The 25,048-nt window shown below is 46.2% G+C and overlaps 1 long non-coding RNA gene across 4 annotated transcripts in view; it reads right to left on the bottom strand.

Moving 5' to 3' along the window:
• Positions 1 to 7,722: 7,722 nt before the first annotated feature.
• Positions 7,723 to 25,048, bottom strand: part of LOC121095091 — a 189,480-nt gene continuing 172,154 nt past the window's right edge. Inside the window, exons 4-7 of one of the 4 annotated variants that reach the window (XR_005830007.1) lie at positions 21,523 to 21,751; positions 19,979 to 20,191; positions 11,198 to 11,359; positions 7,723 to 8,433 (exon numbers count right to left, since the gene is read on the bottom strand). This is a non-coding gene — a long non-coding RNA (uncharacterized LOC121095091). The remainder of the gene's footprint in view (positions 8,434 to 11,197; positions 11,360 to 19,978; positions 20,192 to 21,522; positions 21,752 to 25,048) is intronic. The other 3 variants (XR_005830008.1, XR_005830009.1, XR_005830010.1) reach the window with 3 other exon arrangements.

The following is a 25,048-nucleotide window of genomic DNA, read 5'->3' as shown; positions in this document are numbered from 1 at the left end:
GGCACTGGGCAGGAGCCTCCAAAAGGAGCAAAACCCCCAACCAGATTCCTCACGGGCAACTCGAGCTGCACTTTGCTGTTGTGCCCAAGGGATAAAACCTTCCTCCTTGTGTCCCCAGGAGCAGTGAATGGGTGAGGAAGAAGAGGCTGTTGGATATCACCCCTATGTCACCTCATTCCTACAAAATCCTGCTGAGGAAATCGAGCTGGAAAACCATACTGAGCTGGTTTGTAACCTTTGGATGGATGGCCACCATGAAGTTCAGTAGCAGGTGGCTGAACGTGATATTCTTTAAGGCATGCAAAAGTGTTGAAAGCCTGGAGAAGCCAGCCCAGTTGGTTTTGCTCATCTGTCACTCTAGGCAGTGAAATAATTTACTCAATTTCCATCTACCTTCTTCTATTTATTTGCATTGAGTTACGATGGGGAAAGAAACCATTTTAGACGTCTCTTACTTTCCTGGAGTCAGCAAGGCTTTAGTTTTCAGACCATTACATCTCTGTGCTTCTGATCTCAGTGCTTTTTTTTCCTAGCTGCTCCTGAATTAACTTTTATTCTGTGCATACAACACAAAGCAAACAACTGCACAGCAAAGCCCAGCACACGAGGTAGGACCACTTCACTGTATGACACAACTGATTGAGTATATGAAACCATAACACAAAGTAAAGAAAACTGGAAAATATGTTGTTCCAGAAGTTATTGGGTAAGGCCATGGGGAATTAATTTTCATTGCACTACAGCTCCAGAGAAGGCAACAATAACGAGCTACACTTAGCAAAAGTAAATACTGCGACAAGTCCATGGCAGTGCACAGGGCTCGGGCTGCCACGCTGCGTCAGCCGTGTTTGCTGGACACCTCGAGATCGTGAAGTAAGGGGAAGCATTTTGGCTTTAGTTCTGGGGAGTTTCTGCTATACCTGAGCACTTCATTAGAAGGCATTGCCGTAGGGGTGGTGTGAGAGGTCTTAGCATGGACAAACATTCCTGCAATGCGATAACTTGGCATTTTGACTATAGATTTTCTTTCACTGCATCCCAAAGACTTGCTTCAAACATGCAATGAGGAAGATGCTTCCATGGTCTTCACTGAACAGCATTGCTATGGCTCTGCCTTCCCAATTTCACTCCTTCTCACTTATTAAATAAATGTATGCTTATATGCTGCAGATGAAGTTTCACCTGTCACACCTGTTGCCAGAGGCTAGTCACTTGGGACAAGCAGAGGCTTAATCTCATGTGCACAATTGAAATAAAATCAGGAGAGTGAAAAGAAGTAGATCAGCCTTTGGGTCTCATTTTGCTCTTACTTCTCCTGACTCCGTGGATAATTTTTGCAGACTGTGATTTGTCACAGCACTTTCCAAACTATCAAGCTGTAACAAGGTCTTTTTACCATCACATACCAACAGACTCTTCATACAGTCCCTCTACTGCCTTCTCCTCACCTCTCCTCATCCCAGGTGTGTGCTCTCTCTCTTCTCCCTCTTCCCTCTTCATTGGCTGCCCAACCACTCAACAGAACCAGCCACACCTTATCTACATCAACCAACCCACCACCCCTGAAGCCAGCCCACAGCTATATATTAATGCTAATCGACCCAGCTTCATTTCTCTACCATGATTCACCTGGAGGGCTGGTGAAAGGTGTATGTGCACCCAGCAAGCCTTCTGATGCCTAGCAAGGGTGCAGCTGCATCTTCTTGTCTGGCTTTTCCAGCCTTCCGGAATCCACATCACATTGAAAAGACATGCAAAAACCCAACCAAGCCTCCAGCCTTTCCCAAAAGGAGCCTGGGAACAGCTGTCAGGCAGCAGCGGTGCCTGACATGGTGCAAATCAGGGTGGTTTCTCCCACTGGTGTGCAGGGATGGGTGCTCTGAAGAAGCTCTTTGGCCACGGAGCAAAGGTCACGGCAGCAGAAGCTGCAGGGCTGCAAGAAGAGCAAATTCTGCCTAAAATCAGAAATGCCATTTAGTTTCCTGACTTAGAAAAAAGGATAATCACGCTCCCCTTACATGGGTATCATGCCGTTTAATTAGTAAATGATTAATTTGTTAATGATTTCCCTGGCATGGAAAGCACTACTGAACAGCTTCTTTTCCCAGCCATGTAAATCTGCAGCAGAAGGGAGGTACATCTGCACCTTCTCGGGGCTGTGTCTGGTTACTCCCCCGTTCCTCCACTGCTCTGCCCAGATCTATGCACTTGGTAGGTGCAGCGAGTGAGATGCAGCTCTGGGAACCCGCTCCTGCAGCACCTCTGCCTTGAGGCACGGAAGATTTCTGTGAAGCTGAACCACAATTGCTGCCTTCTCTGAAGCAAAAAGAGGGAAGATGTTTTCTTAGAGCTGGACAAGAGCTGGGAACGGAGTGTCAGCTCTCCTGGCACCCACTGCTGCACCTTAGAGCCATCTGCACTAGATACACGTTTGCCTGGCAAACTTGAACATCAAACATACCGTTCTGCTCTATAAACACTCAAATATCTCAAATTCTGGTTTACTCACAATTTCAGCAAATAAGATTATCAGTGAAAAGAGAAGGAAGCAGAAATGAATCACAGCCTTGCTTAAGGAAAGAGACTCATTTAAGCCAATTTCTCCAATCAAGAAGAAAGGCTGTTTGAAAAACAGATCAAAACAAGCCTAGTCTCTTTGCGAAGGCCGTTGATCAGAGCAGTGTTTTCCATAAAAAGGGTTGGAGAGGGACCTTGAGGATGCTGGTGCTGTTTCCCCGGGGCAGCCTGCACCTTTGTGGCACACGCTGCAGCCTCCCCAGCCCCTGGTGTGGCTGCTTCTCCACTTTCCTCTGGCTCCCAAGGGGTTAGTTTGCTACAGAGACAGATGAAAAGCGCCAGAAAGGTATCCCTTTTCCTGACCCTGCTCCAAAGGTTCCCTGACCAAGATGAATCTGCTCCTGGCCTCTGGGAGCATCCCAGATTTCAGGCAGCTCCGTGGTAGCAGAGATAGGGCTCATGCCTATCCTATGCTGTGGATCCTGCCCTTTTAATTCTTGTGAGCGGCTTATCTGCCTTTCCTTATCTCAATCCTTTCCTTCTTCATCATGCCCTCACCCTAACCTTCCTGCCATCCTTTTCCCCAGCCCGGCTAAACCTCCCTGGGGAGGGGCTGCCCCTTTTATAGCTTTTTGCCTGAAGCCACATGGCTCCAAAGCAAGTGATACTTTTAGGGCTCTTGACTTTAAAAAGCTCCCTTTTTGAAGCTCGACGGCGAAGTATAACTCTGACATCAGTGCTGTGGCACTGGGAAAAAAAATGGCTACAGGTGTGAGCAGAGCCGGACCCCTCGCATCTTGAGCGGCTTCATATTCCTTAGGAAACCTTAACGCACAAACATGCTGCCTGTTGTGTGCAAAGCCATGTATCCAGCTCTCTGCAAACTGGTGAGATTGGCTTAAAAATAATGAGGTTTAAAAATAGAGTAAAAGACATTTTGGACAACTTTCATCCGCTCCTTGGCTTTCGAGTGGTTTTCTGTTTGGCTCTGGGGACCACTTCAATCCCATTTCCAAGTTCTTCTCTGTACCCTGGAGGGCCAGACATCTACTTGAAAAAATCAAATCACATCTGAGATTGCCAGAAACCCCACAAAAAAACCTGATGGTTTTTAAACCAAACAAAATCTTCACTCCAAATGGAAGCCCCGTCCAGCCTGACAACAAAAATCACAAGTTGGCAGTGCAGCCCTCCTAGCGATGCATCCTTGCTGATTAGCGCTGCTGCCTCATTAACATGCATACTGTAATCTCATTTGCTCCAGGATTGCTTTGATGTTAATTCCAGCGTTTTGGTGCAGTGTGGTACTGCACTTTGTGTTTCCAGGCTAGCATCCCTCCTTTCCGCAGCCCAAGCCTTTTCTTTCTCTGGAGTCCAGTCTTGCTGCGGCCAGTAAAGCACCGGCCTCCTTCATCCTCCCAGCTTGCGGCTTTGCCCCCGCACCTTGCAGCCTGCCCCCCTACTGCCTGTGCTCTGCTTTCCATACCATTTTCTCTCCCTGCAATTTTTCAGCCATCCTTCCGTATATTTTTTCAAACTATGTGCACCTTATCCCCGAGCCCCATGAGTCCTGGGTAGGCTGCTCAGCCATGAAGGTTGTCTAGTTTGGGGACAAGGGACTTGAACCTGGATGTGTCCTGCCCGGTGGGTTTGTGGTGTGGCTCATGAGAAACCCACCCAGCCCTGCTCCAGCAGCCTGGCCAGGCTGTGCTGCCTCCCTGTGCTGTGGCAGCGGGGACAGCTTCAGAGGGAACCAGGCAGCATCCTTGCAAGGACGCCCCAGTCTCTCCAAACGCATTCTCTGTTCCTGGGGCTATTTTTATGGCTAGAGGAGAAGGACCGTGGGATGTCCAGTAGGAGCAGGAGCCCTGAACCAGCTGCCATCTGCCTGCCAGCCCAGGAGGAACATGCCTGGCTGCCCATGCAATGGCACCCAGTCACGGGGCACAGCGGCTGGGTGGGTTGGTGCCCACAGCCCCAGGTGCCAGGGTGCTGGGCGTGGGCTCCATGTGTGCAGGGATGGTGGGTCCTGTGTCTCCAGAAAGCACTGCACTCGCTGTGTGCATGCACAACCATGCATTTGCATTGTCTATAGGTGCTCCTGGGGACCTTGTACCCCAAACACCTTGCACCCCCTGGGAAGCACTAGCCCCCTCCTCTGGGGTGGCCCTGAGCTGGAGCACGAGGAATCAGGATGGGAAGCCCCTGAACACAGTAAATCCCATTTACTCCGACGAAAAAATGAGGACAATGGTGCGGCATGGACGAGGGCGCCGGGTAGGTGTCCAGCGAGGTGGGGGTAGAAAGTTTAATGCTTTTTGTTACGAGGAGCTGAGTTATCAAAAGCCAGATGTGTGACCAGGGTCGGTCAGGGCTGGGGATGCCATAAAGGGGTTTTGTTCGAAGTGAGATGGGGACTTCACCTCCCTGCAAAATCAATTGTTTACAGAATTCTCAAATGTGGCTTCCAGATATCCCGGGTATTTACGATTGTGAGGACTCAGAGCTACCTGAGAACAGGGGCAGGCCAGAAAAGCCAGCCAGCTTTATTGTCTGGGAGATCAATGACTTTAATAATTAGCATCTTACTTACACATGAATTCTATACTCAATTTGAATCTTAATTGAAGATGGAGAAGGGGATTTAGAAACCGTGATGTAGCACAATGCTGTGAGTATCTCCTGCCCACTCAGAGGAGGAGACCCTCCAGTGGGACCCGTGACAAACCTGCAGTGGCATCGGGGACCTCACCTGGCTGCTTCCAGGGGACCACTCAGTCCCTCTGGGGAGAACACCAGCGCTGGAGGGTCCCACAGCCAAGTCCCCTCTACACATACAGCCCCAAAGCCCAGCTCCAGCCTGCAAAGACAGGGGCTGGCCGAAGGGTAACGCACTGGGGGTGCCCACACGACACATGTCCCCAGCTCACTGGTGCCATGTGTCACCAACACCTTCTGCTAAAGGTGACATGACCAGCCCTGGGGCCACCTCTCTTGGCAGGACAGTGCAGGAGGCACTGAGCTGTGCTGGTGTGGCTGAGGCTGAGGATGCTGCTCAGACCCGGCGCCTGCCCAAAGTGCTCAGCAGCTGTAAAAATCTGCTGCAATTTAGGGAGCAAGAAAGGGATTGAGGGGCTGTCAGCGCAGGCAGGCAGCTTTAAACCTCAGCCTACATGTCTTTACACAGGGACATGCATTAAAAAAATGCGAAGCATTTGAAGCCCACCATTTTAATTAAGCTGATTTAACATCCGAGCTTGCGAGGGGCGCGGGGCTGGCAAACACAAAGGAGCTGCACAATCACTTTGGCTCCATTGTTGACGGGCTTTTGCTCTCTGTTTGTACAATAACCTATTGAACTTTTCCAGACTGTAATTCAATACAGAATAGATCCTTGCAGGAGGCTTTTTTGGCAGGGAGCACTGAAGGCCTTGAATCAATTTCACTTTTCCAACGTGGCTGTTTAATGTATTGATACCAGCTGGAAAAAAAAAAAAAAAAGAAAAAAAAAAAAGGAATCAATGTTACTTTTATTTGTCCTGAGCTGAAGCTTTTTGGGTCTGTTCTTTGTGACACTGATACCATGCAGCGTGTGGCTATTGTCCCACCTTTGCCAGGAAAAGCAAAGACTGTTAATGCGAAACAAGGGGGGTTTTTTTTTCTCAGTAATACTTCCCGGTTTTGCAAAGGCTTAAAACCTTTTATAGGAAGAGAAAAGTCCAGCAATCACACTGCCGCATGGCTTAGCTGGTTGTTCTAGTGATACTGAGCCAATGCTGTGTAATGCTCGGGATGTGGGATGCGAAGCAGAGGTGATGCTCAGGATTGGGCATTGCCCCATTGCTCAGGCTCAGACCCAGAGCTGAGCACAGCTTCACTCCAGACAGGGCTCTTCCAGGTCCTCTGAGGATCTGGTTTAAAAACAAGCCAGGGAGCTGCTGCCATGGTCTGGCAGCACAACTGGATCTGGCCCTACAAGGGACCTGTGCTGCATTGCCAGCGGGACACCCTCATCCTGCGCATCCTGGGCAGCGGCACAGGTATGGCATCTTCAGAGCAAGCGCCAGAGGAGAGAAAGCATCCTCACACCTGCAGCTGAGCGTGGGGTGGGCTCGGCGGGGCGGTGCAGCCCACCACCACCCTAGCACAGAGAAGGATGGGGAGTGGGAAGGAGCTGGGGAATGTCCACAGTTTGGGTAACTCATCAAGAGAGCACAGGCTCCGGAGCAGGGGATGCACACAGTGCACCAGAAGCACTCCCAAAAGACAAGGCTGTTAATTGTTACTTAAGCAATCAAGCTGTTTCCAGATTGCCTGGGGTGAAGCAGCAGCGGTGGAAGGTGTCTTTCTGCCAGTGAGAAGTGGCATCATCGGAGCCTCTTTTTTGCTGGGAAACCTTCGCTGGGATGTGAATGAAAACTGTGGGCTACCCCAGGGCCACTGGTGTGGCCATGGAGCACCTGGGAGAGAAACCTGGAAAACCAGCTGAAAGGGAGCATGCAGAGGGAGAAAAAAATCACTTTTGGGTTGAGCCAAACTTCCAGACAAAACCAGGGAGGAGGATCTGGGACGGGTCAGACCTACCCTGGGCTCCCAGGCATCCCTGCAGAGCCGTCGTCGTGCCTTCCCCAGTCCCAGCATAGGAACATTTCCCTGTCTTGACCCCATCCCAGCCCTCCCCGATGCTGTGTGCACGGGGTCTGGCCTCCATCCCGTGTGATATATGTATGTGCACCAATGGTATATGATACACGTGAACACACACACACAGATATAGGGGGTGTGCTTGGTGAACATTGCCAGTTTTACTAGGAAAAAGGAAAAGCTGGATTTCACAAACTCCTAAGTGATGTCAAAGCACAAATCTCACTGACGTTCACTTTCAGAGTATTTTTCTGTTAGGATTTGCCCCAAATGAAGAGGAGGCTGATACTGCAGCAGCTAATTACAGGGTACGGGATGACTGTTTTGAATGGAGTTGCACTTGCTGAAGATCTGTCCTGAAGATTTAGTCTCGGGTCTAAAAGGCACCTGCTTGAGGGCCACACAAAGCTTTCTGCCCTGCTGTTTACTAAAGAGAGAGAGGGTAAACCACGTGTCTAATATATATAAATATATATATATATATATATACATTGCAAGGTGTCTGTGCCTCCCTAGCTGATTAGAACACCAAGCCATCTGATATTACTGTAGTAAGTCCTGCCAAAGGGAACTGGGAAACAAAGTCACTTCTTATAATTAGGTGCTGCAGTTGTAAGTCTAATCTTAATTTAGAGCAATTTCTGAAAGACAAAGAAAAATCCACCTGACGAGGTGTTGGTGAACCGGATGATGTACCTACAAATCAAAGCTCCAGGTCTCAAAACTTGGCTGGGAAGGGGAAATAAATGGCAGGGGAACGGCTGACGAGGTGGCATACACCTTGCAGGAGCCATCCCCGGGCAGGATGGGGCCAGTGGGGATTAAATGCCCAGGAGCATCGCCCATCCACGCAGCCCCCTCCCCGCCACACACCCGCGATGTACGCCTGACCCTCCGCATCCCCTTACTCCCCTTCCCCCCACCTCCACTTATAAATCAAAGCAGAATTAATTCAGGCGCCGCGTTTTATTTGATAAACGTCAAAATATGTAAATACCGGGCTCTCTTCCTACAGTCGCTAAAACAAATGGAAAACACATTTATTAGCATAGAGATGAGTTTAATCAAATCAGCGGCGAGTACAAATTAGCCACAGGAAACGTAATGAGCTGGGAATTAATTAGCAGCATAATGGTAATAACTTTGCCTGCTGATTACCTTGCGGCCATGGCTCTCCCCCAGGGCTTTCCATGGGTTCTCCAACAGCTGATCTTTTCTGTTGCAGGAGCCCCTGAACTGGAACAGCATGGCCGACAGCTCCGGTGCAACAGACTGGAGGAGGGGAGGGAGACGGAGGGAGGGAGGAAAAAAAAAAAAAAAAGCCATGTGAGAGATCCACCGCCTTTCCCTTCCCAAGCCATGAGCCTGTTTCTCTAGCTGAGTGCTCTCCCGGTTTTTGTACTTTAGCTGAGTGCTCTCCCAAAGCTCTCCAGGCTGAGCCTTCCCCTGTCCCTGGGTGGCTCTGGTGAGGTGTGTGGGGACATGGGGATGCCGCCCTCGTGGGTGGTGGGCTGGGTGGGGTATCTGGGTCACCTTCACCCAGTGAGGATCGCCTCCCTGGCCAGGCACATGGCACATTTCAGAGCTCCAACAGCAGCCAGCCTGCAGCCCGGGGTTATTTCAGTGCTTTCAGCATCGTGCTGCAAGCGGCAGATGCTGGATCTGACTTGTCCGAAAATAAATATCCAGGCAGATTTGGATAGGGGCTGAAGTTGCCTTGGGAAGGGCAGGAGCTGGGTGACCCCCGGAGTCTCAGCTGGCTTTTTTGAGGAGCTGATGTTGCATGAGAAAGGGACAATTGGTGCTCCAGGGGCTTTGTAAAGTGCTGGGCTTGTAAATTAACTGTTTGACACCAACAGTGATGGAGAACAGTGGGGGGCAGGGGCTGGATGGAGGAAAGGGGCAGTTTCTCTTCTTGATTTATTTGTATTCCTTCTGCAGTGCCTCTTCTCCTAACACCTGAGCAGTCCAAAATAACTTGCGCAGAGCCTTCCACTGCCGGAGCTAAAAGCACTTCATAAGCCTTAATGAATCAAGCTGTGCAACAGCCCTGCAAGGAATTATTATTCCCAACGGTGCAGGAAGGGTAAGGGAAAAACGCTCTTGTTTGGGGGCCTCCATTTAGATGCTCCAGTCCCATCCTTGTGCACCTTCGCACAGCAGCCTCCCACTCAAGTGACTGAGTCAAAACTTCTGAAGTTAAAAAAATAAATAAAGCTAAGTCAAAAAAAAAAAAAAAAAAAAAAAAAAAAAAAAGCCAGGCCACGCATTGAGGTGTTTTAGCAGGGATTTGCAGAGGAATTAACTGAGTATCTAAGTTTAAAATGTAATTCAAAGTGGTTTCTGGAAATTTGTATGGATGCTGAAAAACGGGAGCACTGGTACCTGCACAGCCTTTGCTTCCTCTCTGCTTCTGACAATTGGCTCCAACATGCATAAATGCTCCACAAAACGGAGGGAGGACAATAAGGCGAAGGCCCAGCGCTGACAAAGACAGGGGGATTATTTTTTTTCCCAGAGGGATGGTGTCAGTTTGGACTCGTGCATCCCCCAGTCCCCCAGCCTGTCAGTGGTACCTCATACATCAGGCTGGTGAATCCAAGACGTGATGCTAACCGCATCACTCCAGCCGCTCTAGCCCCTGCCTCAACCATGCCAGTTGCTCGGGCCATCTAGGTTTGGGCAGATGTTTGACTGGAGCTGTCAAGAGCTGGTGGACTGAGACTGATGCAAACAAGGAAGAAGTCAGCACTTTAAAAAACAGATGGGTTTTAGATGGGAAGGGGCAGAGGTTCTTTCAGTTACTGGAGACAAAAGAGAGGCAGACTTTTCGCATTTTACAGAGCGTGTCTGTGCTAATAGGAAGGTGTCTCGCTTCAGGATTTAACTCCAGGAGGCTTCAGAGAAGCAAAGGTTTCCCTCAACACTGAGAACTTAGACCAAAATGAAGGCTCTGTCTTGTCCTTAAGCACAAAGAAGCTTCACATTAGCCCTGATCTTTGAAGCTGAGACTCAGTTCTCCTGCTTAGAGATCTTAGTAAAGTCCATATCTGACCTTTGAATGCAAAAATAAACAAGTAGGCATATCAATTCCCACTTAGACACTCAAGATAAAGTTCTCCAAAGCCCTCAGTATTTCCCTGAGTCTGTTTTTCCAGGTGTTTTTGGGGTATTCCCCATTGCCTTTAATCAAAGCGATGTTGGGTCATTGCTTCTACCAACATCTCCCTAACCACTGTGATCAAACCTGCCAGTGTCAGAAGCCCTGGTGGCAATGCCTTGCCTCAGCCAGCTGGTTGGTAGAAGAATCTGACATCCGAACAGTCGTCCCTGAACAACCTCACAAGTTGCTCCAAACCCAAGAGTCAGAGGAGAGGAAACGCGCCCGCTGCACTCCGGGTCAGACCCGCTCTCCTGCAGGGACTGACATTCTTATTGAAAAGTCCCCAGACGTGGCAATAAACTGCAATCCCTCCCCACGGGAGGTTTGGGTGATGTGTGAACTTTTGTGGGAGCGTTTGCTCCTTCCGGAGAAGCAGAGGCAGAACTAGGACAGAGCAACTATTTCGAGCCCACTCTGCTGAGGGGCGTGGGCAAGGGATGTTTGCACAGATATTTTCAGCGTTTTTGCTAAAGTCCTCCTTTCAGGAGGCAGTGCTGGCTGCCCTGTTCGTGGCTTGGCTGGGCTTAAGCCTTCCTGCTGCTTGTTGGGTTTGTACCCAGTGTTGAAGGGTGTCCAGACCCAATGGGCACCATGGCTGTGCGGTAGCTATCATCTCCTCCCAAAGCCCATCGCCAGGACGCTCCTCGATGGAGATCTCCCCCTGCAGAGTCAGGCCAACAAGGACCTGACCTCTGATCAAAGTTGCGTGGCTTCAGTTAAAGCTGCTTAGTATTTTAATCCTTTTAACGTCTCTGATTTATTTTTTTTTTTTTTTCCTCCAAGGGAGCTTGTGCGAGTTGACACAATAGATTAAACCATGAGTCGTAGTTGAAGAATCCTGTATTTTATTATTATGGATAAATAATATCTCACCCAGAGGAAAAGGGGAGAACACAAGGTCACCCAGCATGCCTGGAGCTGAGCCTGAATAGGAGGTCTAAGTTGCCGGCTCGTGCCCCAGCCTCCCATGCAGCCCGTGCTCCGTTCTGAAGGCAGAGGGTCTTTATTCTTCAAAGTGCCGCTTTCCTTTGCTACCTGCAGACAAATAGGTTGCTCTAAGATGCATGCCACGAGCTGATTTTTGATTCATGAGAGCCTGAACCAACACTGATCATAAGAGAATCGACAGTGATCATAAAATATGAAAGGTTTTTAAGGAGGACTCTACATCATATTGAGGTGTGCAGCAGCGCTTTCTGCTTCAGAGCCAGAGGGGCCAAATGCAGCTCTAGTTTATTAATGAAAATGTGGAAGCGAAAGCAGTGAGAACAGAATTTTCCCCTATATATGCAAGGCTATCTAGTTCTGCAGCAGCTTTTAGGAAATCTACGGCTTTAAGCATAAACACAAGACAATTTTGTTTTCATGCAATTTTCTTGCCAATTCTTTTTCTTAAAAATCTGTACGGCTGTCATATAAAATATGCCTTGGTTTGTTCTAATTTAGATTACGCATATTTGTCCTCAGTGAATGATTGATTAAGTGCTCTGATCTTGACTGCTATGTTAGCAGCAGGGTATCTGTGCAAGAGGATTGGAAATCTCATTGGATAAATGGTAGAGATGAAATCTTAGCTGTTATAGATCTGGTTTTCTTTTTCACAGCCAAGGCAAATGCTGTCTTCTTTGCAATAACAAACATGCTTTGTAATGTGTTCCAGGACAGTGCCGAGCCTGACTTTGTTTCCTCATGGAGGGGCTTTAAGCTGTCATAATACCACGGCACCAAACTCTTAATGTCACAGATTTCGCTGTAAAGCGGGTATCTCTGAGTTCACCAGATCAGTTGTGATTTACGCTGATGTAACTGAAAACAAAATGTGTCTCGCTGACATCTGCGGAGCTGCTCTGATAAAAACGGCATAGAAGCAAAACTAGGGGAAAAAAAAGATATCTCTGTGCAACTGAGCTCATTCAAAGCATCAAGCATGGTTTAGCAGGACTGCCCAAAACGGAAAACCTCCTTCAGGGGTTAGTTACCCTGTCAATCTCACTTTAACATCACTGAACCTGAGCTGTGTGCGAGTATATTGCTACCCACAGGAGCTGGAAGATATTTTCTTGCTGCTTTGTATAATCTTATGTCCCATACTTCTTATGGGAAATTACGTCAAGCTGCGTTTTGTCATCTTTTCATTTGTTTGTATTTATGAGCTAGAACTGATGCAACTAAAGGTACCTGAAAACACTAACTTGGAAAAAAAATTTCTTTTTTCTTTAATACATCTTAATTTCTAATGCTGGTCTGTGGCATTGTCTTTGGAGAACTGTATCGCTGGGAAGGTGTGGTAACAAACCAGGCAATTTTCTAAAGAAAGGATTTTTTTTTCCCCTTTGCTCTTTCTGAAGCATTTCTCTGACCTTCTTGGAGGTATAGAGAAAGCTTTCAAGACCATCAGAATAAATGGGTTGTTTACTGTGATGCTTGCAGCCTTGGAAAAAAAAAAAGGTAAAAGAATAAAGCAAAGAAAATCTCTCTACCTGCTGTCTTCCAAAAGGAGAGAGATGAGGCATGAGCTCAAGAGAAAATATTCCAAAATCTGAGCATGATGCTGTCACAGTAAAGCAGAGTAAAACAGAGAAAAGCTAAACAAAAAGGAGGTGACTGCAGGGGTGGCAACAGGACTCAGCACCCTCCTTCTTCTCAGGCGGTTCAAAACTTTGGAAAAAAAAGAAAAAAAAAAAAAAAAAGAGTTACAGAAATACCAAAACAAGGAGGTGTATCTTGGAAAAAAGTCTGTTCTGGCTTAATTTCCCATGGTCAGTATATCATGTTTGCTACTGTCTGCACTGACTTGTTCACACATACCTGCACACACAGATGCAATAATCAGGGGCAGGTCAGAAGATCTGGAGATCTTCTGATGAGAACTCCAGACTCCGTTGCTGAACTGTGAGCCCTTCTCTGAGGAAAACCACAGCTAGTAGCCACGTATGAAAGTGCTAAGCTGTGTTAATGATGCTGTGTTATCATCAGGCTTTAATGCTGCCTTGAATGGATGTCACTACTGTGTATGTTCCTGCAGATCAGTTGGTAATTACACTTGGATCCAAGGTAATTACATTGAGACCTGCACTCTGGTTTAGAAGACAGAAATAACCATGCACTCGCCTAGTCCCACACGTAGCACTTGTGATGTAATTTAATAGCCAGCTACTAACATGAAAGTAAAGCGGCATTTCTCTTATATTTATGCCCTTTTAAATTAAACATCGGTGTTTTTTCCTATGAAAGGAGCAGGGGCCGGTGCCACTGGTCTTCTTCCTCCCACTCAAGCACCCTTCTCTTTTCTTTACAAAATGAAATACTCCGAAGCAAAATAAATATTTATAAGCTCCTCCTGGTGTGTGATTGTTTTGACAAAACAACTCAAGCAGGTCTTGCTTTGGCTTTACTTTCTGCCCTATTTAAATTTTAGGCAGGGAAAAACCAGCCCTGTGAAGGCTGGAGGGAGACGGGGCGTTTGGGTGGGTTTGGTGGTCTCGGGGTGGGGAGCGGACGGACCAACCACCCCTTGTTGCCATTTTCCAGGTCGCATCTGCTAGTGCGTTTCTCTTTAACCTCCCAACGTTAAACACCTGGACAGCCGTAGCGCTACATTAAGCACCTTCTTTTTGATGAAGAGCTCAAAGGCGAGGCAGACTGACGCCCGGAGCCCCCGTATCGAAGGGTCCCCTCGCTGCCTGCAGCTCTCTTTCCCAGCCGTCCATTAGCAAAGTGTGCAGGGTTTTTTTTGTTGTTTTTTGTTGTTGTTTTTTTCATGTAGAATTTACGTCTTGTGCATTTCCAAACAAGCCAGTGCTTCTGCAAATAGTCTTCTTCCTTCAGGGTGAGTTGCTTATTTTGGTTAGGAAAAGAAAGAGTCTACTGTGATCTCTTTCTTTTGGCAATGTCTGAGTAATCATTGCTCATAATAATGCCATCCCAGATGTTGAAACATCTCCTGTATTAATTTTACCCAGAAGATAATTTCCCTTAGAAATCATGTGCAAATCCCCTGTTCTAATTTGAGAATTAATTCAGTACACTAAATCTTAGCACTTCATCCTAGAAATGTTTTGCTGTGTCTGTTAACCCTTTGCAACAACAACAAGAAGCCCAAATGGGAGATTTACAGATTTAACTAAGCCTGTCTCTCACGCCAAGCTCTGGTTGAGTCTAGCACATGATATTTTGAAACGAGGGGCCCCTTTGACACCTAAAGCCTACCTGCTCGAATGATTTCCTTCTCCTCAGAGAATCACAAATATAAATAGATTTGTTGTTACAAATATGGAGAGCAAAGACATGGTGGTCCCAGAGACCCCTGCACCAGTGGTGCCTGGAATGGCCATTCTACCCTCCATCGGGACTATGCATGAAAATCAGATAATTCCACATTTTACAAGACTTGAAGGGAAAAATCAGTGGGAGAGTTCACTCTTTTGAGTCCTAGGTACGGGTCCTTCCCTCCTTCTGCCCACCCTTCCCTCCCTTGGTGGCCTCATGCATACAGAAGGACACACCAGGCTACCATGGCTGTGAGCGTCCCATGCATCTGATGGGCTTTCTTCATTTAGTTTGTAATGGAAACTCCAGACTTCAGACTGGGAACTCTCCTGTCCTTCCACAATTGTGGAAGAATTGTGACAATCTTAGCGCATCACAGCCTTCATACTGAAAGTCTTTGACCATCAGTGAAAACAATAAAGAAAACACAGGGAGGCCAAATCTATGAATTTCATCTCAGCTCTGTGAAATCAGAGTGCAGCCCAGTGCACCTTCTGCGGAGCAGGATGCTTCAAAAGCCATGAATCTTCTGCTTGTACTGGGGTACCTCTGCTTTGCCTTTGCTGTCTTATTTCTAGTGGTATTTGGAGTACAAAAGAATTTTAGGTATGAGTACATTTAAGTTAAAAAGAAAATAATGCAAGGAATTGGTCTCTGGGTTTTTGCAGCTACACAGGCTTGCAAATTGCACAAAGCCATATGAGCAAGACCATGCCACCGACTGTAAAGTGTACACGCAGACTGTCAGAGGATCACAGAATTCTTTCAGATGGAATCTTTATATGTATCTACAAATGTTTCCTGATTCCTACCATAACAACATGAATTTATTATGTCTCAGTGATAACATCTAGCTAGCTTCTTCATGCAATGTAATGTCACGTTTTGGATTTCACTGATTTTACTGCTGGTGACTGTTGTGTTTGCACAAGTGGTGCCTCGTGCATCTTGCACAGCAGAGGGCTGGCCAAGGACCTTCTCCAAAGAGGATTCAGCTGGATCCAGCTTTGATAATTATCATAAGGTGATAATATGTGATTAGTGCCGGGACATGCCAGCAGTATCACCTCATAAACTCTTGGATGCTGTGCTCGTGCAGCAGCTCAGCCTCAGAAGAGGGGAATGATGCAGTCCCAAAGAGGAGACAAAGGAGGGACTTTCACAGGGTGATCCACAGTTCTAGTAAGCAGAGGCTCCGAGCCTGCCTCACCGCTGTGGAAATGCTCAGAGAGGTGAGGGAGTACAGATGCCCAGAAAGGGCATCATTTCTCCCAGGCTGATCCTCAGATTCAATGCTATCCTGGCACAAAATGATACAAATCCAAGGAAACTTTTCTGGTTTACACAGCCAAGACTGCACACAGCTCCCAAAGTCAGGAAAAAATGAAAGAACATGATGGTCATCTGTCCCATCCCATCAACCGGATTGAGGATCCTGTGCCAGGTGTCTTCACATCCCCTGAGCAGATCACTTCTGCTGTCCTGTTCCCTGATGCACTGATAGTTAGGTCTTGTTTGCTGCTGCTTAGATGTTTACCCTTTCTCTCTCATTTCAATAAAACAGGCTGGAAAAACATTGCTGTGTCCTTCTGGTCCTCAGGCGAGGAAGAATGCATTTATGCTACCCTGAAATTCAGCACACTGACAACTGCAGGATGGATCTGCTGGCCCAGCAGCTCCAAGCCTGTGCACTGGTTATTATTACTCCTGATGAATTCACTTGGAGGATCTGCTCCTTGAATGCAAAGCTCTCAGGTCAGGACAAACGGGAAATGCATTTCATGGAGCATGACATCCTGTGAGTCCCAGAAATGAGCGCACGTTGAGATATGTCCATAGGCAGTGGGATAAAGTCATCCCTTTATCTCCAAGCTGCTGCTGGAATTTCCTTCTAAAAGCCTGTGTTTGCAGCAGCAATGGCTATTTGCAGTGAAATATTGGAGTTTCTTGTATTTATTGTGTATTGGGATTTAAGAAGCTAAAATCACAGCTTTGTTTGAATTTTTATTTGTGGGGTTTTTGGCTCCTGTCCCTCATGTTCCTTGACTCTGACCATTCCCTGCAGCCAGAGACCAGCCTCAGCAAAGAAGCCGTTTTCCCATGGGGAGCTTTTAGTTTCCTTCTGTTCCTTCAGCTCCCCATTTGGGGTCCTCCTTCACAAGACACCCACAACCAAACCAGGTCCACACGCATCTCTGCCACCCTCCCCACTGCACCCTGAGCAGAGCCCAGTGCAACTCATCTCTGTTGTGATGGGGATGCATGAGTTCCTCTTTGTGGTATAATCTTTCTTTTGTTATCTCCAGGCGGCACTCCTTAGCCTTGACACTAAACTGCCCACCCTATATCTGCATCACTGGACATTTTAAATTTATCTGCCAAACCTTTGTCTCCTGCCCCACTATAGCTGTGATGTTAATGACATTCCTATTTTCAGCCACGGAGGCGGCTGTCATTTAGGTTTTGTCAAGGAAATGACAAAAAGACCTAGTATCAAATCTGAAATATTTAGAAAGCCTTTCTCCAAAAACCTAGAACTTAAAATACTGGCCTGGTAGCAAAGCTAGCTGTCGTTTTCCAGCAAACCTCCAGCCCAAATTTTCAGGATCTTGATCCCACAAAAGAACAGTGTGTGTGTCTGAGGCCCCGGTCCTGCCACCGAACATGTTCTGCCTGGTTCTGTGGGGATTCTCTCCTGTCTTCGGAGGGAGAGACACGGAGTTCAGTTTCTTCAGTGAATTGTCACAAGACAAGCAAAGAGACAGCTATTCGCACCCAGCCCACTGATCTTTCTAGAAGACTCTATATACCATTTGTTTTGCTTTGCGGTTCTCCTGAGCTTCAGGATACTATGTTCTCATGCAGGTTGTTTCATATTCAGATCCTAAAGCATCTTGTGAAGGAGAGGAGCTGTGTTTCCAAATCAACACTCTAAAAGTCTTAGTCTCAGCAATAGCTTCCCAAATGTGTAGGGTGTGGGAGGCTGATGAGTTGATCTAATCAAGATACAAGGGGGCAGGAGGTCACTGTTAGTTTGGTGGCTTGAGAGTGGTACTGGTATTTGCTGGAGATGGGAGTACAAGTCCTGTGCAGCTTGTTGGCAGCAGGAAGAAAATATCACAGCAGAAAATGATGCCCACCGTCAAACCAAAGCAGAGCAGGGGTTGAATAACCACATCTAGATTTGCTTATATTCTAACGCACATGAGAAAGTCAGCCGGCAGGCACAGGGAGGAAGGAAAAGCCGAGGGAAGATGCCAGGGCCGTGCTGACTGCTGGGGTGCAGTGGCTGTGGGTGGAGAGCTGGGCTGGGTCAGTGGGGTCTGTGCCACTGCCCCACTGCAGCCCCAGGCAAGACGGACCATCCCCTGCCACCAACACACGCTCATGGCCACTCTGTTCCCAGGGCCCGTCTCCTGGCTCAGGGCTTTAACTGAAGACAGTGAGCATTTGCACAGCGGAACATTTTCTTTTCCATCCCTCAATTTCCCCTCTCCTGGCAGAAAAAAGTTGGGTTTAAAGACTACTCTTTTTTGAGAACTTCCCTTAACTATCAGCTAAATAATACATGAACACTGATCCACCGTGCTGACTGATGACTCCCTCTGCTGACCCTGTTTTATTTTTATTGCTTGGCTCGGGCCAGTTCCTTCAAGTCCTGAATCATCAGAACAGAGACCTTGAGGTATTCCAGCCAAATCAATCCCTGGCCCATTGACATATTGCTTTACCTAACCAACCATACAACTTCACTTTTCCCTGATAATTTCTCAATTAATTGCTTTTCAGCTCTCATTCGTTACAAGGTCAGGCTGTGACTGGGCTTGTACATTCCCATCTCTGATAAACTCTCTTGGTCCCCTAATCAGCTACGACTGGGATTTTAGTTCCATTAACTTATTCATCATCTAGACATTTTCATCTTGGGGAGCTTGACTTTTGATTGTATCAGTAGTATCTTCAATTATTTAAAAGGACTTAAAATTCCCTTCTTACCTAAAAGGAAAATGCATTTTGAGCTCTGAAAATTGGTCATATTGGCCCAGTGTATTTTGGATGTTCGTATGTGCAAGCCCATGTTAAACAACTCATGTCTGACAAGAGCATAAGAATTTGCTGCTGAGGAACATGTGTGTGCATAGGGCCGGCTATATTAAGATGTCAGATATAGAGAAATGACAGTATGCTGATGACTAGTGGCTTACTAATGCTAAATCACGCCTGAGATTCTGTTCCATGATGTCAAACATTGATTCAGTTTCCGTGGGAAGTTATGCAAATGCCAGAGCCCCTCGATGAGATCTGAAACTGAAATTGCTAGCAAAAAAAAAAAAAAAAAAAAAAAAAAGCTTGCCCTCTCCTAGCAATAAATCTTTTTTAGAAAATCTTGAAGATAGCTGCTCCAGGAGGGGAGTGCATTTTGAACATGCTCGCCTAGGCAGAAGGTCTCGTAGGACCCTTCTTCAGCTTTGGTGCTAGCTGGGAGCCAAATCCTTCTCTTCTGCTGCAGCCTTCTGTCTCAGTCTGCGCTTCATCTTTGCAGCAGCTGGTCCAGTCCAAGGCAACAACCCGCTAGTGCTACTGACTACAAAATTAATCTTTTAACAGAAGCAGCAGTCTCTGTCGCACAAGGAAATGCCCTCCATCCCAGCAATTCTCAATGCCCCTCTTCCCAGAATTTTCAGCCAGGCAAAAGTCCTAAGAGCCTGCGAGCTTCTCCCAGCAGGAAAACTGGTGGCAAAATCTAACAAAACTGGCATCAGCTCGGAAATGGTACTTTTCTAAACGGGGTGATGGGACCAAGGAGTCTGGAGATCCCATCTTGCTCTTTGTCCCAGGTTTCGTGGAAGCCAGTTGACTGAAAACCTCCTTCCTAGGATGGTGTCGGGGGACCCTTTTAGAATATCTGAGCGCTTCAGGCTCTGAAGGATATCCATAGAGAGAGGTCAAACCATATTGACAGAGTCTCCAGGAAGAAAAGCTAGTTTAATATTGGCAAGACAAGACCTGCTGCATATTTAAAAGGAGCCTCTCCTTCCAGGAACTATGTGCTTAGGTCTCAGTTTCCTTTCTGCAAAACGCAGGTGGCAGCTTTTAACACTCATGATTTCATTGCAGACTGCAGAATTATGGGTTTTTCTTGCAGGAACTCTGCAAGAGTTTACACTTTCGAGTGTAAATTTTCAGCATTCGCTTAAAAAGCAAAGACCACATTATTGCTGAGAAGGGCTTAAAAAAGATTAAAAGCACAGAAGATTGAAAAAAAAAAATGATCCCACACCAATAGGCAGTGTGTTGTGAAGAAGGAAAGTGCAATAGCAACAACAGTGGCAACTCTGGAGTGTTGCTTTGTTTGCTTTTCCCCCCTAGACTGCAATAACTCACCCACCCCACTGGAAAACCTCTGTCCTCCCATGCCCTTTCTGGCTGCCACGGCGTGAAGGGCCTTTCCAAGGATTCTGTCGCTCCCTGTAAGTGATGTACCAGAAGGCACCAACACTTGGAGGACGTGAAGAAACGTACAGTTCTCTCTCCGCCTTGTTGCTAGGATTCACAGCTATACCCCACTGCTTGCTGGGGCTTCAGCTTCTCTTTTGGCTGTAGGAAAAAAGAAGGAAACCTTGTTGCTTCCAGGCTCTCTGCATCAGGTTTAAGCAGCTCCAATGCCAACCCTTACAATATTGCTACAGTCAGACATAAAATCTTAATGCATGGTAGTGCCTTGAATCTTACATTCTTCTGAAAAAGGTGAGTCCCCAGTAGTAAATGAAATATTAAACATTATTAAATATGAAACAGCTAAACCTGGATTCCATTAAAATGAATCTTTCATAGTTTTCCTGGGGTTTTTTCCTCCTTTCCCTTTTTTTCCCAGGGAGCACAGTGATCTCATGAGCTTTTATGTGTCCTTTTAAAGACAGAAAAATCACAGGTAATTTAAGCCTATTCTATTCAGATTTATTTTAGCTGGAAAACAAATCAAGGCTGTGAAACTCTCTCATGGTTGCATGTATCTCACTGAACTATTCAGCAGTCTATATCAAAGGCTCACCTAAAGACACTGTTGTAATGCCTGCTGACATGTGCCACCTATTTAGAAATCTTGTATCCAGTTACACACTCTACTTTCATTTCAAATGGCTTTAATCTTCCACCATCCACTAACCCCCGCCACCCCCCCTTCTTTTCACATGACATAGGATTCATTTAGAGCTGTTTTTGTTGCTTCTGCGGGTTTTCTGGGAGTTAAACTGTGACTAAAGTGAGTGTTGATGTGTGAGCTGGCAACTGGGCGTCTAGAGGAATATTTGCAAGAAAAAGCTTAAAATTAGTCTGGGACAGGCTGATCATGCACATGTGATGGAGGTTACGACTACACAGATAGCACAGGGCACTCAGCATTGCTGCTTTATTCTGTGACCGTTGTATTTGCACCTCAAAATTCATAAATGTATAGGCATCAGCACAGGCTGGCTGAACAGACACAGAGGTGTGTACTTCTCATCAGATGTACTTCTGTCCTTGCATTCAGAACTTGAACCCTCTCTTTTATGGCTAACCACTGTATTTGAACAGGACTGATAAGAATTTTTAAAGCAGGACAAGGGAAAAGAGCGCTTGCCCTTGCTGAGAGGGTCCCAGAGCCTGGATGTGTGTGACAAGGTTCCCCCACTCCGCACCATGGGGACCGCTGTGGAAAGGTGGGTCTGGTGGGAGGTCGCATCTCCAGTGCACACCTTCCTTCTTCACTCTTCAGGCTGCTCTGTTATGGTCTCCAAAACATGCGTGAGTTAATTTATCAATCCACAGGCACACTTGTGGACAGGAAGGCAATAACCGCTAAGAAAGATGAGCTAAAATGGCAGAGAAGGTAGAAATCCATTAATTATTCATGACTACTGTTCCGTTTTGCACGAAAAAGCTTCTACCTGGCTTTCCTTAGGTCACTTCTGAGGCTCAGCAGAGCAGGTTTAAGTGGAGGCCCCACCACAGGAGCTCATGCTCGTGATGCTGCCAGTTCCGCTGCGCCTGGCTGGCTTCTGCATCTCCCCCTCCGGGAGCTGAAGCGAAGTGGGGGCAAAAGAAGCCAGTTCTGCAGGATAGTGGGAGAACCCACGCTCTTCTCCATTGCAGATTTTTGTACCATTTCACAGATTTCTGAAAAAAAAAAAAAATTAAAAAAAGCAAATTGTACAAGGTTATTTTCCATGTTTAAACACTGGTGTTTTCTTTTTGGTGTGCTTCTCCTTCAGCTGAGATGGCAAGAGCATCTCACCAGCAATGGCCTTCTCGCAGCCTGACCAGAAGCATACGCTCTTGGTCCGGTTTTGTAAGAGCTTTTGATGCCGCCTTCTGGCCTGACACCCTTGGGATGGAGAGGAACAAATCCCAGCTTTATTGTTTATTTATTTTAATGAACTGCCGTTGGCCAGCTCACATTTTCACCACAAAGATTTCAAATTGCCTTAGAGCACCAGAAAACATGTTGCAAACTGCTATGAAGCTTAGGCACGAACATGTCAAATAAGTGATCCACACGAGAGTAGATAGACGTGACATTTAGTAATCATCTTTCATGGACAAAATGGGGCATGGCTGTCACTTTAAGTAAATCTCAGTCAAATTTCTGGCATTTTACCATAGGGGAAGCAGGAGGCATAATAGTAAATTTCTCTTTAAAAAATATAAAAGATCAACCTTGGGAAAAAAAATGGTTGCCACAATTTAAGGTGTAATACCTCATCCTAGCTTGGCCATCCGTTTACTTGCAGCTGATATCAATATGTCACCCCTAATGTTTACTGATGTTCACTTTATAAATGACTTTTCCTAGCTGTCAGAATATCTGTCACCAGCATCTCTTCCCCCTTTTTGCCTCTCACCCTCTTTAATAAAGATTAATATCTTTGAGGTTAAGTAAAAAGATCAGATACTACGTAAATGACACCATAGGTCTGATATTTAAACAAGATGAACATGTAATTGCTGAGATTATGTGAGCAAATTGGGTAATTCCTAGGCTAAATGAACAGAGTTGGCTTTTGTGGGGTCAGTTAACGTAAGCGCACATTCAAATGAGCTGTATATTGTGCAGGCATTTGGGCTCCTGAAGGTTCACCCATTGAAGAATTGTAGATGTTCAAAGCAAAAATTGGCGAGTTTAGCTTCCACAGCTTCTCTGAAGCACTAATATGTTTAAAAGACATGCAGAATGGGGTTTCTATAAAAATATGGCACATTGGTTTTCCATATTTATAGTCCACCAGTGACTTCTATATTAAACGGTTTCAGTCTATGAGTCTAAACAAGATTTTTCAACCTGTCACTCCCACAGCTCAACCTGGTATATGAAATGCTAAACATGTTCTGTCTGCTTTGTACATCTTCCTTGACAAACACCTGGAGTAATGACTCCAGAATGAAGATTTAGCTGGCAATGTGAGGGATGAAGCACAAACCAGTTATTTTGGCTTTGCAATGCTAAGAGTAGTGAATGTGCATCTTGCTTCAGAATTGCAAGATGCAACTTGGAAGGCGCAGTGAAAGAGGTGATGGACTCTTCACGTAAGCCGTGCTCCTGGTGGCTCAAGTAAGGTTTGCCTGACCAAGAACCACAGGACCAAACCAAAATGTAGGATCATACCCATGGAGCAAAAACTATGAGATCAGACCAAAACAGCTGGTGTAGAGGTCAAACTTAGCCTCATTTTTCTGACCACCACCTTTGCTGTGTGCATAGATGGTCTTGTGGTGAAGAGTGGAAGACATGAGGCTCGTAATCCAGTTTAGACAGTTTCCTGAAGTCCTTCTGGCCAGGCTGTGTGGATTGTATCTAATAAAGGAGGCAAACACCTCAAAGGAGACTGCAGCCCTACTTCCTGACCAGAAATCCTTTACTTTTTGGCACCCCAACTCTGGATGTTAGAGCTCTCTGGTACCTACAGCAATATTCTGGATATCCTCAGAGTTACGGCAGTTTTGACATGGCCGAGCTGCTGAATTATGTGGTTTGTACTTCTGCCCCATTGGGAACCCGGACACAGAGGCTCTCCCACTCTCTTCCAGGGACCATCCTCTGGGATTTCTCTGAACGTGGGGGAGACCAGGGCCAGGGTTCTGGAGACGTAGGTCCTGCCACTGCCTGGGAGACCCCGACCCACCTCCCTGCACATGGCAGTGGCTCCTTCTCTATACTGGTTGGTATTGTGGATGCGTGTGTGTGTGGTGGCGATCTGGCTCCTCTCCATCCTGCCTGTTCAGAAAGCATCCCTGGAAATGGAGAAAAACCTAAGGACTCATTGGATCAGGAACAGAGTATGAAAGGGGTCATGGCTTTGATGAAGATGCTTCTTTAGGAGTGGAGCACTTGGTTCTGTTTTATGCTTTATTCGGGGGCAGTTTGACATAATTTTTTAAATTTAACCCCTAAACTCTGAGCAAAACCCTCCTCCCGATGTCAAAGGTGACATCCCTCTCGATGCCCACACTGCAGCCTCCTCTTTGAGGTTTTGCTGTGTTGTGAACTGCAATAACTGGCAGCTCCCTGACTCCACAGGGATGGGGCTGTTGGAGAGGCAGATCTCACACAAAGGGCACCGACGGTGCTCCTCAGCATCACACAAAACCTTCCAAAGGCTGGCAAGCTGAAAAAAAAAAAAAAAAAAAAAAAAAAAAAAAGTAGGCACCAAAAGGCAATTCCTGAGGTGAGAATTGTGTACATAATTTCTTTCCAGTGCACCAACAAAACTATTGTGCTCAGAAGATGGCTCTGGAGCTGCCTTTTGTTGTATTTTGTATGAAGTAGGGTTTAATATCTGCAATAACCACCAGGTGATTTTATTTCTAGGAACTAGATTATTTTACAATAAAAGAAAAGACTCTCTGATCGGTATTTTAGCAATCATCTTATGAAGAAAAAACACATCTAAACATTCCAGGAATATTACAATATGTTCTAAACCCAACTTAGTTTTGACTCATGCAGATTGATATTTGCACTATTTTACTGTATGGCACTGCTTCTCTTACACATACAATTGTTTCTTTCAGCAGTAACTAACTTGATTCTTCGTGTAGCAGGATCTGAGAGTAGTAAACCACAAAGAAATTCTACGCTGCAGACAGCAGCAAGCAGAGGTCTCTCTAGCAAAGGCATTATTTTACAAAATGATGGATGTGCATATTTATTTGCTCTGTGACTTCCATGTCAGGTTTGTCATATTTCCTCAAATTACTAGTTAAACCAAGGTTTTGTGTTTTGTTTTGTTTTTGTTTCTGCTGAAGCCTGCAGGCTCAATATACCTTATAAAAATCAAGCTGTAATTTATCTGCTCCATAGATCAAGTGTAACAATAATCACTCTGGAGTCTGTGCTGGGTTCTGATGTCTGGCTTTGTTGGAAGAGATGTATGAAGTGAACAAAAAAGCTTCCTGATTTTCATACTCTGTAATAAA

The sequence above is a fragment of the Falco naumanni genome, chromosome 10 (assembly GCF_017639655.2).
Source record: "Falco naumanni isolate bFalNau1 chromosome 10, bFalNau1.pat, whole genome shotgun sequence".
In the NCBI taxonomy this organism is placed as follows: domain Eukaryota; kingdom Metazoa; phylum Chordata; class Aves; order Falconiformes; family Falconidae; genus Falco; species Falco naumanni.
This window is presented reverse-complemented; position numbering and strand designations above follow the sequence as displayed.